The 10280-nt window shown below is 44.1% G+C and overlaps 1 protein-coding gene across 6 annotated transcripts in view; it reads left to right on the forward strand.

Moving 5' to 3' along the window:
- raraa (retinoic acid receptor, alpha a) overlaps positions 1-10280 on the forward strand; it is a gene marked incomplete at its 3' end in the record, with an annotated part of 146366 nt that overhangs the window by 118517 nt on the left and 17569 nt on the right. The window contains 1 exon segment of one of the 6 annotated variants that reach the window (XM_032502166.1): positions 6448-6452. 6 annotated transcript variants of the gene reach the window in all.

A 10280-nucleotide genomic window follows, 5' to 3' on the forward strand; every position in this document is an offset into this window, starting at 1 on the left:
CCCCCCCCAGTGTCGTAATGAGGCCCCCGTCACAAGGCAGAGAGACAGAGCAGTCAACAGAGGCCAGCTGGGGTTAACTGGACCCCAGAGGGAAAGAGGACAGGAGGGAGAAGTGGGAGCATTAACACCAGGCTCACCTGAGGGCTCGGCTCAGGTTACTTCCACTTATTGTTTTGGCAGGCCTGTTTACTGTGTGCATAGACAGAAACTATGGTTCTATGCATGCATGCATGCATACATACATTCATTTGGCCTTTGTTTACTAGTATTTTTCACATGCACTTACAGATGGAGGAGGGACGCAACTCTTTGCACATGGAAAAATGATTTTTCTGCAGTTTACTATTTGAAGAACTTTTAGAAACCTTTACTTTAAATATTTACGTCAAGGGCATATTTGAAGCTTCGTACCGAATCCCCAACTTCTCGGGGCGCCTTTCAATGGGCAGCCCCCCCTCACTCTGACATCTTTCCTTTAGTGTATAGGTACTGAGCATGTGTGTGTAATTCAGGCCTGTGTGTAAACTGTAATTTCCCCTTGCGGGACTAATAAAGTATACAATATTATTATTATTATCATTATTATTATTAAAACTGTAGTCATAATCTTGAGAAAACCAACATTTCAATGCAAAGAATGTAGTGATAAATAACAGCAGTGACAAAATCAATAGGACAGCGACGTTTGTAGTTCTGCCAGTATTTCTGTACAGGCTGTTTCTGTGAACCAGTCGATCAATGAGATAGTCCGCTTAAAAAAAATACTTTATTTATGTTCTAAAGACCTAATTATTTTTAGACTGACATAATAGGGAGAGATCAACTTTTTCTCACTAAAACCAGCCCTCTGACTGGTGGACAGCCATATCACAGGAAATGGTGTGTGTTTTTGTCTGTGTCATGATTAAATGGCTCCCCCCAGGCTATGTGGAAAGGTCAGGGATCCATGCAGGAAATTAGTGTCTGTGGAGGCACAGACAACACACACACACACACACACACACACACACACACACACACACACACACACACAGACACACACACACACACAGGGAGAAGGGAAAAACCAGAACCCATACCCAAGGAAGCTAAACATTAAAATCTAGTAACATCCCACTGCGCTCCCGTGATGACTCCGCCTGCTCTCATCGGCCATTTTTTCCCAAACACCAAGCTAACTGAACCTCCCAGTGCTATCGACAAGCCCTCACTTTTTTTTTTTTTTACATTAACGCTGGCACTAAAGAAAAATGAGTCTGCCTCTTCCACGCCCACCCGCTCTCCTCTCGCTCTGCCCAAATCTTCCACTAAGGAGCCCCCTGGCGCTGCACATCAGACAGCTGAATCAAATGTGTGTCATCAGTCACCATTAGGGTTCATGAGCAGGAGAACAGTGGCTGGCTGGCAGTGGTGAGCCTAAGGTGTCTAAAGCTACCGCTGTGATCTTTGGTAGAATTATCCCACATGTGCAGCCAACTAATTTCAGCCAATGAATTTGTAGAATAACTTTTGTGTGTGTATGAACGATTGGTTGTTTTGTGTGTTTGTGTCATTGTGCAACTAGCTTGTGTGCCTCTGCAACTGACTATTCTAAATATGTCAGCTGTCTCCTCGGGGGTTTTGAAGCCATTTTAACCCCTGTGCTGACCTAGTAAACTCCTCGGGTCCTGGCAAGATTGAGCTCTTTAACAGACCAGTGACAGGATAATGGCATGCTTGCTGCATCTTCTTGGCCACTCCTTTGCAAATACCTCCACTTAAATCCACAGTAATATGCTTTTAAGTCCAAACTTGACATTGGTACTTTGAGCTAATTTATGAAGGGAACTGTTGTCATTATGGGTTTCAAGTACAGTAGCGGAATGCACGCTTAGCCTGCCGAGGCTTGAAGGCAGAGGTAAAATTACAAGCGAGTTTAACTATTAGCTCTAACTCATGTTGACAAGGACATGAAGTGACAAACCTAAATGGGTGTCTGGTAAGAAGGCACGTTATTTAGTGTTATTGAACACAATCATGCATTCACTCTCCCACACATCCACAATCATGCTCCTGCTCTGAAGTTGAGAAGATCAAACCCTCGTAATCTTTTCCCCCTGTGATGGACTATTGTGTTGTCCACACACAGAGAGAGAAAGAGAGAGAGAGAGAGAGGGAGGGAGAGGAGGGGAAAGGGAGAGCAGGAGTCGAGAGAGGCAGTTTAACATGACAAAGCCTGTCCCTGGTGATCCTCTCTCTTCTCCTCCCCAGATCCTCATGAGCCTCTTCTCTTTCTCCCTCCTCTCTTGATCCCTTGTTCCCCCCCCCCCTTTTGTTTTACCTCCTCCTGGCCTCTCCAAGTCCACTTCAGCCCTCCTAATGCAAATAGCGCTTTGCCCCCCTCCATATTTATGACCTGCTTCCTCCACTGTTAAATATGCGCTTAAGAACGAAGGGCCTTGAAAGCTGCCAGTCATATTGGATTAGCGAGTATCAATGGGCAGATAACCTCTCTGTTAGAGTGAGTGAAAAGCAAACACTCGATCATAAGCATTCATGAGGGTCTTTGGCCTTCAAACACTGAGAGGCACTGTGTGTGGCACTCGGCTCAATAAAGATGAAAAGGGTCTGATTAATGTGTATGGATGTAATTTCAGCGCAGGCAGACAGAATCATGGCGGATGTAATGCATGTTGAGCTATTTCTTCTATTTTCTTCACCTATGATTGAAATGTGTTCATTATCGCCAACTAATCTAAATCATATTTGCACAAATCTTTTCAACAGCAATGTTTTTCAAAGACACACAACCTTTTGTGTGTCTTTGTATCTCTTCCAGCAATTGGTAATTACTTTAAGGTCACAGGAACATATTCAGGCCTCTGACCCTTTGACTTCTTATTACAGGTTGCTTGTAATGTCGTTGACCTTTATTTTACGTGAATAGAGGGAATAGAGGCTTATTTGGCTGGTTACACTCATCCTAAGTGGCTGTGAGAGAAGAACATCAATCAGACAGCTAAAATCTAACCTTTTGTTAGAGCACACAGGGAGTTTCTGGTTTGGGTAGGCCCAGGTTTGGGGTTTCTTTGGCACCCTCCTGGTTCCTCGTATGCACAAGTACAGTTTATTGCAAAAAAATAATGCATGCACACAGTCATCCACTCACGCACAATTCTATAATTAACCAATGCAGGCACTCTGTAAAAGAGAGGCTTAATGTTTCATGAAGCCATTTTCACAGTCAGAGGAGTAACATTAAAGAACGGTTTGTGAAGGGCTGTGGTTGCAACCGCGAATGTTGGTGTTATGATCCAATGGTGGATCTTGAACTGTGTGCCATAAGGTGCTACAATTACAAGTCTCTCTAGGAAGGGTTTATTAATTTGCCTTGAGAGAGTTGACAAAGGGAGGTTATACTGTGGTCACACCTGCCTTTCTCACTCCTTAGAGGGTGCCTGAAAGCAAACATGCCGGCATACATGGCTTTGCTTTTGAAATGGTCTTTTTCCTCAGATGCTCTCTTCTCCTCTCTGTCTTTATTCTCTTCCAGCCTGTCTCTTGCTGCACCCAGCTCTCATGCCCTGTCTCTGTCTGTTAATGTGGGTCAGTCATGTCAGATAAATTCATGCTCAGTGGCAGATCCACTAAGGGCAAACACTTGCTTGTGCTGGTCACATGGATTAGCCATGGAAATATATAAATATATATATATATATATATAAATATATTTTAGAAACTGGAAAACGATCCAGACAGTACTCTCGATCAACTAAGTGTTTAATGGTCTAATTATTTCAGCTGTACTTTGCGGTCTGTATGTTGTTGGGTAATTTAATTTATAATCAAACATCCTATTTTCAACTACATGTGTTTTGCGTGACAAAAATGTTAATTTGTAAAGTAACTAGTAACTAAAGCTGTCAGATTATTGTAGTGGAATAAAAAGTACAATAATTCTCTCTGAAATTTAGTGAAAGTACAATTAACTCAAAATTGTACTTAAGTACAATACTTAAATATAGTATATTTAATAGTAGTTTATTCCACCACTGGCCCCTAATGCACACATACAGGAGGACATTTGAAATATCTCTGCATAAAAAAATACAGTACATTTCCATTGACTCCTTGGCCTGTCAGACCATCTTGATAGACCTGCCGTGTACTGTACCAGCTGTGTGTTCAGTATCCTGAGTGAATCCTGCACACATACTTTCACATTCTAACACACACACTCTTACATTGGATATCATGTTTAGGAGCGTTCATGCCCACACACTAGTATGACATTGCTGTGCCTATCTACCCACATTCTGGCATCCTCTGGCCGACACGGGCTGCTTTATGCCCCCTTGTGCCCACCCCCGTGTCCCACACCATCAGCTCATGCCAAATATCTCCAGTCACCCCAGGGCAAGTGCCAGCTCACATAGTCCCACTGTCAGTCAGCAGGCATAGACAGCTGCTGGGTAGAGTTACACTGTTACTCAGGGTTGCAAGGGAGCGTTGTTGCCAGGGAACTTGTGTTTCTCTCTGGCAAGATACCTGTCTTCGGATGCCTGTTATGTTTTTGTTTTTGACAATCCGATCCATAAACATTGGGGGCATAAAAATAAAGAAGTGTATGTGTGGTTTAGATGTCTTGAGCATTCTGGATTTATTAGGAGACTCATAAGTAACTGTGCCAAAGGCTAGCATGTGGCTGCAGCAGCACAGAGCAGCTACTACGGTTAACACAAAGTTGCTGCTAGAAGTCTAGCCCCTGTAGACCTCACCTTTGCCATCTGCTTGATCCCCTGGTGCCCGTCCCTCCCCCCGTTCTCTAGTTTGTCCACACATGTTCTCAGTTTTGCCTCCATTTGCAGGGAAGCAGTGATAGGAAAACCTGGTGTGTTGTTATTTCAGAGGCCTGGCAGCGTGGAGAGGGAAGTTATCTTGGGCCCCTGGAGAAGGGCTCGGGAACATGGTGGGGGCCGCTGGGCTGATAAAAACCAGGTCTGCCATAGACAAGAACATGCTGACATTCACACATGCACAGGCTGTCGTGCACATAAATACGGTACATATCACACAACATGCACTTGAGTATAAAAACAGGTAGTTGCACTTATTTGCATGAGCAAGCACATTTTCATTTGATGTGTTCCTAAAAGCAATCAAACAGAAGAAATGCATATCCATGTGGCATCACATATTTACCCATACAGACACCCACATACAACATTCATCCCCATTTCACCAAGATGTAAAGATGCCATAAATTACCCCTGCTAAACACAACCTGGTGTTTTCCCCACTTCCTGCCCACTATTTCCTAGTGTTAAGGAGGGATTGTCATAACAGCCTAGAAAGACTCCCTGCTCTGCACCGCCTTGCCCTTGGGCCTCTGCTCAGACCCCCACCTATCACTCACGTATGTGTTTTTCTTGCCGTAACACTCTTCGATGGGGGGAGTTATTTTGCCCCAATTTGGAGCACTGGCCATCAAATTTTGGTCTCGGAGCCAGTGTAGCCTTCAAATGTATTGTAAAGTCCTTTAAGAACTCAAGCTGTCACATCAATTTCTGCTCTCTCTGTAAGATTTGAATATTTGCAATGGTTATACAACAGAAGGCTGTCATTTCTCTGAAATGTAGACCACAACGAACTCTCTTAAGTGGAAGCGATGTGTCATGCGCCACAGAAAATTATATCGGAATCAGATTAAGCTCTCAGTTTGATCCATGCTCTTCCTGCCTTACACCATGAGTGCAATGGTGTCAGACGTTTGAATTAAAACATATATCATGACTCTATTAGAAACAATGGAGCTCGGAGGCTCATTATTAGTGACAGCCCCCTGTATCCCCATGCCTTCTCCCTCTCTCGCTCCCCGTCTCTCTCCACACTGAGAAGGTAGACTGCAAGCTAGACATGCTGCAGCTTATGGTGCGGTGAGCACAAGCGCTCAGTAATCCTCCTAACTCACCCTCACACTTTTGTACGGCATAATAACAAGCGTGATGTGAGTGGGAGTAGTGACAAATGGGCTGCTAACATAACAACATTCAAAATCAAGAACAATCTAAGATGATTAAATACTGTAATGCATCCGTAGAATCTTCGGGTGGAAGATGAATCCGATATTTCTGTGTTGGATACTTTCAGATTTGAAGGCCTTTTGCTGGCAGTGTAATAGGACTTCCTGTGACTTAGATGTAGAGAGCAATGGGAAGGGGAGAATGTCAGGCGCTGTAATTGGGACACATAGGACTAAGGGCGGAGATGAAAGTGGAAAGTGGCAGGAGATGGGTGAAAGGGCCGGATTCAGTTACAGAGTATACAAGAGGCGTGAGGCTTGCTGTCTGCTCTCCTGCCCCATGTCAACCTCCACTGGCTCTCCTTCCTCTGTATTTGTGTGTGTGTGTGTGTGTGTGTGTGTGTGTGTCTGCCCTGTCGCCAGGTTCCTCCCCCTCTTCCCTCCAATAACTGTTCACACTCTGTTTGAACACAAACACACCCCACTGTCGCTCACCAAACAGCTGTCAGCCTGTGCATGCCTGCTAGCGCGGGATGACGCATGCACACGCCCGCACTCCCGCTCATATTTAGATGGTGTGCATGGCTTTGCTGTCAGTAATCAGTGTAAAGGTAACGAATGGAGCCCCATCCATTTCCAGCGGAGAGCTGTTATGACGCTTAGTAAGAGAATGGCAGGATTTCCCTGTAAGCAAGGAAATAGTCCCATTTCCCCCTTCAGTAATTGAAGAGTGCTGACAAAGCATTCCCGTGTGTGCGTGTGCGTGTGCGTGCATAGTTTCCCCTGCTGCTTACCCACATTCCTGACTTGGAAACCAAAAATAATGTCTGAATGTTTAGCAAAAGTCAAGCACCATGCATGAGTGATACCCTTCTCTGCTCACTTGTTGGTCTGTTTCATTGCACATAAAAGCTCTTAAGTTGCTGCCAGTCGTTTTAATGGACATGCATGATACATTGGCCTACAAATCCTAGGTTTTTTGCAAGGCAGTAACTATCCCTGAGTTTCATTGGCCATCCCACTTCATTATTTTAAGCAGACTTCAAAGTGAGCCTTTATGCAGCAGCCTGTGGCATGGTGGTCTGTCTGGCGTTTCCTCTCCTGCACACTCACTGCATGGAAAGACAAATGGACCTGTATATGTCCTGCCATGGATATTACACATGGCAAGCGTGTGTGTGTGTGTGTGTGTGTGTGTGTGTGTGTGTGTGTGTGTGTGTGTGTGTGTGTGTGTGTGTGTGTGTGTGTGTGTGTGTGTGTGTGTGTGTGTGTGTGTGTGTGTGTGTGTGTGTGTGTGTGTGTGTGTGTGTGTGTGTGTGTGTGTGTGTGTGTCCAGATAACCTAATAGAAGTCAGGGGAACACAATGGTCTCCGTGATAGAGTGGGATTCAACAAAGTGGAAGACCCTGTCAAAGCCCTCCTTCTTCTCCTCCATCCCCTCTGCTTCATTTTCTCCACTTTTCTTTACCTCTATCCAGCCAGCCAAGCAGCCAGCCTGCTAATGTAGTTAGCTTCCTCCTAATGATGGTGAAATCTCATTAATATGCTTCACAGCTGGGCCCAGTAACCAGTGGGGAAGTAAGTAATCAAATCTCAGAGGACTAACCCAGAGCTGAACCTCAAGAACTGCTCAGCAGCTCTGGGCCGAGACAACAGAGTCTGGAGGCTTGATAATAGCCGCTGGGCTTGTGTGTTTGTGTGTCTCTTGGTCTGTGGTCTCAATGCCTTTGAAGTGCTGATGTTAGCCAGGCTATCTTATGTCAATATTACAGCTCTGGCTAGTTCATCATCAGAATAGATTTCATTTCAGTCTTGCATATTTGTCCATTTAAGTCCAGACATGCTGTAATTGCTTACGGAGGATGTGGCTGTGAGGGCGCGGCTTCTCTTTAAGTGCACTCGTGGCTCATGATGTATGCAAAGTGAATCTGAAGAGTGACATTACAGACCACTCACACTTGAACTTAATTAAATCACTGGTGCTTTGGCTCTGAGTTCGAGAACATCATGCCACATTAAGCTATTAAGATATCTGGGGGGTTGCACATGCACACACCTACACGTGCACACACACCGAGTGTATTTTACTCGTCTATACATGTGAATGTCTGAGGAGAGATCTAAGGAAATTCAATTTTTGTTTAAAGTTTTGATGTGTTGGTCATTAAAAATTGGTTTTATGAGAAGTATGTTGTTAATTCATGGCCCACTCACACATTGCTTAGACCAATTAATAACAATGAAACTCAGAATTAGAAACACAATAATATTCAGTACATCCAATACTTTAAATGTGCCAGAATGAGCAGAAAGGCCTTTCAGCCAGAGGTCAGATGTTAGGCAGACACACCCTCCTTTAAATGGACTTCTGCTGTTTCACCGCAGTGTCATGTTGGTTGACTGGTCTGGTCTGACAGCATGCCAGGCTGTAGTCTCCAACCCAGCCTTGTGTCGGGCTAACAACAGTTGCAGTGACCACAGGGTTTGTGCGGTGTATGTTTCACATCCTCTCCAATAGATTCCTTATCAGTACCTCCTTACTGTTTTTCATTTAAACATGATTTTCAGGGTTGCAGGTTCTTGTGTTTGTATCCTGAGGCAAAGCAGCTTGCTATTTTCTATTCATGTTCCTCTCTTTTGGCTAAAAGAATGATATTCTATCACAAGTATTAGTTACTGTGTTGACTTTGCAGGCTCTGGTGGGGCTCCGGCTTTGTCAGACTTGCACATTTCCAGCATTAAAATGTTGCACGGATATGGAGGGAGGCTCTCCAGGCGAGCGTGAGTCAGTTCTTCCAGTGTTTGTGCGAATGATGGTGGATCGCACAATAGGCAAGCTTGTATGATAGTTGGTGTTGATCAGAGCTTGGATGCAGGCTGGTGTTGAATAATGCCTGGGTGAGGGCTGCTGAAGGGCTAAGTAGCTCTGTCCTCTCGGCTGTGCCTTTCTGCCTCGCTGTCCACAGGCCTGCCATTGTTTTGCTCCATGCCTCTGCTTGACAGGGCTCCAGAAGCCAGCCATTGTATTTAATTACAGTCGCCAGCCCCCTCACAGACTCTCGTCCTTGTGTCCCAGATTTTCAGGGGTGCTCTCATTAAGACATTAAGCATTCTGTGTGTGTTTGTCTGTGTCTGTGTGTGTGTGTGTGTGTGTGTGTGTGTGTGTGTGTGTGTGGTGTGGTGTGTGTGTGTGTGTGTGTGTGTGTGTGTGTGTGTGTGTGTGTGTGTGTGTGTGTGTGTAACTGACCAATGAGGCTTTTTTAAGTGGCTCCAGGAAAGCCCTAAGCCTGTGTAAATGTAGGCATGCAGTTTTCATATTCATGTCTGGGTGGGTGGCACATCTGTTTGTCGACTGAAGGAAGCTTTGACATGGATGAATTGCTCTGTGGTCACACTAATAATGCAAGGCTGTAATCAGTTCACATCAAGAGAGGCAGAAGAGCACAGAAAACTGTGAATGGTTTTTTGCTAATGAGAAAATATGCCATGCTCTATTTAAGTTTCATTTGTCTGACATGAGCACAGTGACTGCATGGCCCAGTGGTATGGGCAAAGCTGGCCCGTAGTGACACCAATAAAAGGACAATGAGAAGCAAGAATCTCTCTCCCTTTCCTTTCAATCCTTTACCTCCTTTGCACAAAAGTACAAATTTTTCTCCTCTATCACAGCAAAAAATTGTGTTTATTACTTGCTATATGCATAACTCTCCTGACAGCTGTTTGTGTCACACGCAAACTCGAGGGAGGAACACGACTAAAGTAATGAATACAGCCTTGCTTTTACTCCCTGTGTGTTTACCATTCGGTTGTCACTTCATCTGTTACTGTTTTGTATTTCTGTCTTTGTTTATTGCTCAAACACATTGTACTCCATTGTCTCATCCACATCTTTGCCTTTTTGTGCCTCCCTGCTTTCCTTCCTTCATCTTTGCCCTCCATCGTCTGAAAACTCTCTCTTCTTCTCCCTGATAGTGAAAATACTAGGGATGTAGGATTCACAAAATGTCACGATTCCATTCCGATTTTTAGGCTCACGATTTGATCCAAAATCGATTTTCGACTCAAAACAATTCTCTATATATATATATATTAAAAAAAAAAGATTCACAGTATCTAAATGTAGTTACTTTTCCCATGTATGTATGTGTATATGTATATATATATATATATATTTGTATACGTGTATATATTCATATCCATATGATTAATGTGAATTGGTTTGTGGTTTATATGTTATTTGAACATCCTGTTACGATGTATGTGTATGTTGTGTGTGATG

This window comes from Etheostoma spectabile, chromosome 21 (assembly GCF_008692095.1).
Source record: "Etheostoma spectabile isolate EspeVRDwgs_2016 chromosome 21, UIUC_Espe_1.0, whole genome shotgun sequence".
Classification (NCBI taxonomy): domain Eukaryota; kingdom Metazoa; phylum Chordata; class Actinopteri; order Perciformes; family Percidae; genus Etheostoma; species Etheostoma spectabile.